The following is a 6,000-nucleotide window of genomic DNA, read 5'->3' as shown; positions in this document are numbered from 1 at the left end:
AACTATTCCATCTGGTGGAACAACGCCCTCGGGTGAAGCCTAGGTTGCGCGGAACGTAGAAATGGCCATAACTTTTACACTGGTAGCAATTATTCGTTTTATACGATGGAAAAACTGTTCTATTTATTTTGTATTTTATGCTACGGGCGTTGACTTCTAAGGCCATAACTATTCAATCTGTTGGTGCAACGCCCAAGGGTGAAGCCTATGTTGCCCGGAACGTAGAAATGACCATAATTTTCACACTGGTTGCAATTATTCGTTTTATACGATGGAAAAGCTGTGGCATCTTTATTGTATTTTATACATCTGGGGTTGACTTCTAAGGCCGTAGCTATTAGATGTGGTGGAGCAACGCCCTAGAGTGACGCCTAGGTTGCCGGGAACGTAGAAAAGACCATTACCTGCACACTGGTTGCAATTATTCGTTTTATACGATGGAAAAACTGTTCTATTTATTTTGTATTTTATGCTTCGGGCGTTGACTTCTAAGGCCTTAACTATTCAATCTGCTGGTGCAACGCCAAAGGGTGAAGCCTATGTTGCCCGGAAAGTAGAAATGACGTTAACTTTCATACTGGTTGCAATTATTCGTTTTATACGATGGACGAACTGTTGTATTTCTATCGTATTTTATGCTTCGGGCGTTGACGTCTAAGGACCTAACTATTCGATCTTGTGGGGCAACGCTCTGGAGTGAAGCCTAGGTTGCTCGGAATGTAGGAATGACCATAAATTTCACACTGGTTGCAATCATTCGTTTTATACGATGGAAAAACTGTTGCATCTTTATCGTATTTTATGCTTCGGGCGTGGACTTGTTAGGCCCTAACTTTTCGATCTGGTGGAGCAACTCCCTAGAGTGAAGCCTAGGTTGCCCGGAACGTAGAAATGACCATTACTTTTACACTGGTAGCAATTATTCGTTTTATACAATGGAAAAACTGTTCTATTTATTTTGCATTTTATGCTTCGGGCGTTGACTTCTAAGGCCCTCACTGATTGATCTGGTGGAGCAACGCCCTAGAGTAAAGCCTAGATTGCCCGGAACGCAGAAATGACCATAAGTTTCACACTGGTTGCAATTATTCCTGTTCTACGATGGACAAACTGTTGTATTTATATCGTATTTTATGCTTCTGGCGTTGACTTCTAAGGCCCTAACTGTTTGTTCCGGTGGAGCAACGACCTAGAGTGAAGCCTAGGTTGCCCGGAACGCAGAAATGACCATAACTTTCACACTGGTTGCAATTATTCCTGTTCTACGATGGACAAACTGTTGTATTTATATCGTGTTTTATGCTTCTGGCGTTGACTTCTAAGGACCTAACTATTCGATCTGGTGGTGCAACGCCCTAGAGTGAAGCCTAGGTTGCTCGGAATGTAGAAATAACCATAACTTTCACACGGGTTGCAATTATACGTTCTTTACGATGGAAAAGCTGTTGTATTTATATTGTATTTTATGACTCTGGCGTTGACTTCTAAGGCCCTAGCTATTCGATCTAGTGTAGCAACGCCCTAGAGTGAAGCCTAGGTTGCCCGGAACGTAGAAGTGACCATCACTTTCAAACTGGTTGCAATTAATCCTGTTATACGATGGAAAAACTGTTGTATTTTTATTGTATTTAATGCTTCTGGCGTTCACTTCTTAGGCCCTAACTATTCGAGCTGGTGGAACAACGCCCTAGAGTGAAGCCTAGGTTGCTCGGAATGTAGAAATAACCATAACTTTCACACGGGTTGCAATTATTCCTGTTATAGGATGGAAAGACTGTTGTATTTTTATTGCATTTTATGCTTCTGGCGTTCACTTCTTAGGCCCTAACTATTCGATGTGGTGGAACAACGCCCTAGGGTGAAGCCTAGGTTGCCCGGAACGTAGAAATGACCATAACTTTTACACTGGTAGCAATTATTCGTTTTATACAACGGAAAAACTGTTCTATTTATTTTGTATTTTATGCTTCGGGCGTTGACTTCAAGGACCTAACTGCTTGATCTGGTGGAGCAACGCCCTAGAGTGAAGCCTAGGTTGCCCGGAACGTATAAATGACCATAACTTTTCACTGGTAGCAATTATTTGTTTTATAGGATGGAAAAGCTGTTGTATTTATATCGTATTTTATGCTTCTGGCGTTGACTTCTTAGGCCCTAACTATTCCATCTGGTGGAACAACGCCCTAGGGTGAAGCCTAGGTTGCCCGGAAAGCAGAAATGACCATAACTTTCATACTGGTTGCAATTATTCGTTTTATATGGTGGAAAAACTGTAGTATTTATATTGTATTTTATGCTTCTGGCGATGACTTCTAAGGCCCTAACTATTCGATCAGGTGGAGCAACGCCCTAGAGTGAAGCCTAGGTTGCTCGAAATGTGGAAAGGACCATAACTTTCACACTGGTTGCAATTATTCGTTTTATACGATGGAAAAGCTGTTGTATTTATATCGCATTTTATGCTTCTGGCGTAGACTTCTTAGGCCCTAACTATTCCATCTGGTGGAAAAACGCGCTCGGGTAAAGCCAAGATTGCGCGGAACGTAGAAATGACCGTAACTTTCACACTGGTTGCTATCATTCGTTTTATATGATGGAAAAACTGTTGTATTTATATTGTATTTTATGCTTCTGGCGTTGACTTCATAGGCCGTAACTATTCGCTCTGGTGGAGCAACGCCCTGGAGTGAAACCTAGGGTGCCCGGAACGTAGAAATGACCATAACTTTCACACTGGTAGCAATTAATCCTGTTATACGATGGAAAAACTATTCTATTTTTATTGCATTTTATGCTTCGGGCGCTGACTTCTAAGGCCCTAACTATTCAATCTGTTGGAGCAACGCCCCAGAGTGAAGCCTAGGTTACCCGGAACGTAGAAATGACCATCACTTTCAAACTGGTTGCAATTATTCGTTTTAGACGATGGAAAAACTGTTGTATTTATATTGTATTTTATGCTTCTGGCGTTGACTTCTAAGGACCTAACTATTCGATCTGGTGGTGCAACGCCCTACAGTGATGCCTAGGTTGCCCGGAACGTATATATGACCATAACCTTCACACTGGTTGCAAATTATTCCTGCTATACGATGGAAAAACTGTTGTATTTTTATTGCATTTTATGCTTCGGGCATTGACTTCTAAGGCCCTAGCTATGCAATCTGTTGGAGCAACGCCCTAGGGGTAAGCCTAGGTTGCCCGGAACGTAGAAATGACCATAACTTTCACACTGGTTGCAATTATTCGTTTTATACGATGGAAAAGCTGTTGTATTTATATCGTATTTTATGCTTCAGGCGTTGACTTCTTAGGCCCTAACTATTCCATCTGGTGGAACAACGCCCTAGGGTGAAGTCTAGGTTGCCCGGAAAGTAGAAATGACCATAACTTTCACACTGGTAGCAATTATTCGTTTTATAATATGGAAAAACTGTTCTATTTATTTTATACTTTATGCCTCGGGCGTTGACTTCTAAGGCCGTAACTATTCGATCTGGTGGAGCAACGCCCTAGAGTGATGCCTAGGTTGCCCGGTACGTAGAAATGACCATCACTATCAAACTGGTTGCAATTATTTGTTTTATACGATGGAAAAGCTGTTGCATTTATACCGTATTTTATGCTTCTGGCGTTGACTTCTTAGGCCCTAACTATTCCATCTGGTGGAACAACGCCCTAGGGTGAAGCCTAGGTTGCCCGGAAAGCAGAAATGACCATAACTTTCATACTGGTTGCAATTATTCGTTTTATATGGTGGAAAAACTGTAGTATTTATATTGTATTTTATGCTTCTGGCGTTGACTTCTAAGGCCCTAACTATTCGATCAGGTGGAGCAACGCCCTAGAGTGAAGCCTAGGTTGCTCGAAATGTAGAAAGGACCATAACTTTCACACTGGTTGCAATTATTCGTTTTATACGATGGAAAAGCTGTTGTATTTATATCGCATTTTATGCTTCTGGCGTAGACTTCTTAGGCCCTAACTATTCCATCTGGTGGAAAAACGCGCTCGGGTAAAGCCAAGATTGCGCGGAACGTAGAAATGACCATAACTTTCACACTGGTTGCTATCATTCGTTTTATATGATGGAAAAACTGTTGTATTTATATCGTATTTTATGCATCTGGCGTTGACTTCTTAGGCCCTAACTATTCCATCTGGTGTAACAACGCCCTAGGGTAAAGCCAAGATTGCGCGGAACGTAGAAATGACCATAGCTTTCACACTGGTTGCTATCATTCGTTTTATATGATGGAAAAACTGTTGTATTTATATTGTATTTTATGGTTCTGGCGTTGACTTCATAGGCCGTAACTATTCGATCTGGTGGAGCAACGCCCTGGAGTGAAACCTAGGTTGCTCGGAACGTAGAAGTGACCATAACTTTAACACAGGTAGCAATTATTCGTTTTATACGATGGAAAAACTGTTCTATTTATTTTGTACTTTATGCTTCGGGCGTTGACTTCTAAGGCCCTAACTATTCGATCTGGTGGAGCAACGCACTAGAGTGAAGCCTAGGTTGTCCGGTACGTAGAAATGACCATCACTATCAAACTGGTTGCAATTATTTGTTTTATACGATGGAAAAGCTGTTGTATTTATATCGTATTTTATGCTTCTGGCGTTGACTTCTTAGGCCCTAACTATTCCATCTGGTGGAACAACGCCCTAGGGTGAAGCCTAGGTTCCCCGGAAAGTAGAAATGACCATAACTTTTACACTGGCAGCAATTATTCGTTTTATACAATGGAAAAACCGTTCTATTTATTTTGTATTTTATGCTTCGGTCGTTGACTTCTAAGGCGCTAACTGTTTGATCTGGTGGAGCATCGCCGTAGAGTGAAGCCTATGTTGCCCGGAACCTAGAAATGACCATAACTTTCACACTGGTTGCTATTATTCGTTTTATACGATGGAAAAACTGTTCTATTTATTTTGTACTTTATGCTTCAGGCGTTGACTTCTAAGGCCCTAACTATTCGATCTGGTGGAGCAACGCCCTAGAGTGAAGCCTAGGTTGCTCGGAAAGTAGAAATGACCATAACTTTCACACTGGTTGCTATTATTCGTTTTATACGATGGAAAAACTGTTCTATTTATTTTGTACTTTATGCTTCAGGCGTTGACTTCTAGGGCCCTAACTATTCCATCTGGTGGAACAGCGCCCTAGGGTAAAGACCAAGATTGCGCGGAACGTAGAAATGACCATAACTTTCACACTGGTTGCTATCATTCGTTTTATATGATGGAAAAACTGTTGTATTTATATTGTATTTTATGGTTCTGGCGTTGACTTCATAGGCCGTAACTATTCGATCTGGTGGAGCAACTCCCTGGAGTGAAACCTAGGTTGCCCGGAACGTAGAAATGACCATAACTTTCACACAGGTAGCAATTATTCGTATTATACGATGGAAAAACTGTTCTATTTATTTTGTACTTTATGCTCCGGGCGTTGACTTCTAAGGCCCTAACTATACGATCTGGTGGAGCAACGCACTAGAGTGAAGCCTAGGTTGTCCGGTACGTAGAAATGACCATCACTATCAAACTGGTTGCAATTATTTGTTTTATACGATGGAAAAGCTGTTGTATTTATATCGTATTTTATGCATCTGGCGTTGACTTCTAAGGACCTAACTATTCGACCTGGCGGAGCAACGCCCTAGAGTGAAGCCTAGGTTGCTCGAAATGTAGAAAGGACCATAAGTTTCACACTGGTTGCAATTATTCGTTTTATACGATGGAAAAGCTGTTGTATTTATATCGCATTTTATGCTTCTGGCGTAGACTTCTTAGGCCCTAACTATTCCATCTGGTGGAAAAACGCGCTCGGGTAAAGCCAAGATTGCGCGGAACGTAGAAATGACCGTAACTTTCACACTGGTTGCTATCATTCGTTTTATATGATGGAAAAACTGTTGTATTTATATTGTATTTTATGCTTCTGGCGTTGACTTCATAGGCCCTAACTATTCAATCTGTTGGAACAAC

This window comes from Calliopsis andreniformis, unplaced genomic scaffold (genome assembly GCF_051401765.1).
Source record: "Calliopsis andreniformis isolate RMS-2024a unplaced genomic scaffold, iyCalAndr_principal scaffold0017, whole genome shotgun sequence".
In the NCBI taxonomy this organism is placed as follows: domain Eukaryota; kingdom Metazoa; phylum Arthropoda; class Insecta; order Hymenoptera; family Andrenidae; genus Calliopsis; species Calliopsis andreniformis.
The sequence above is the reverse complement of the archived record's forward strand: the minus strand, read 5'-3'. Positions refer to the sequence as shown.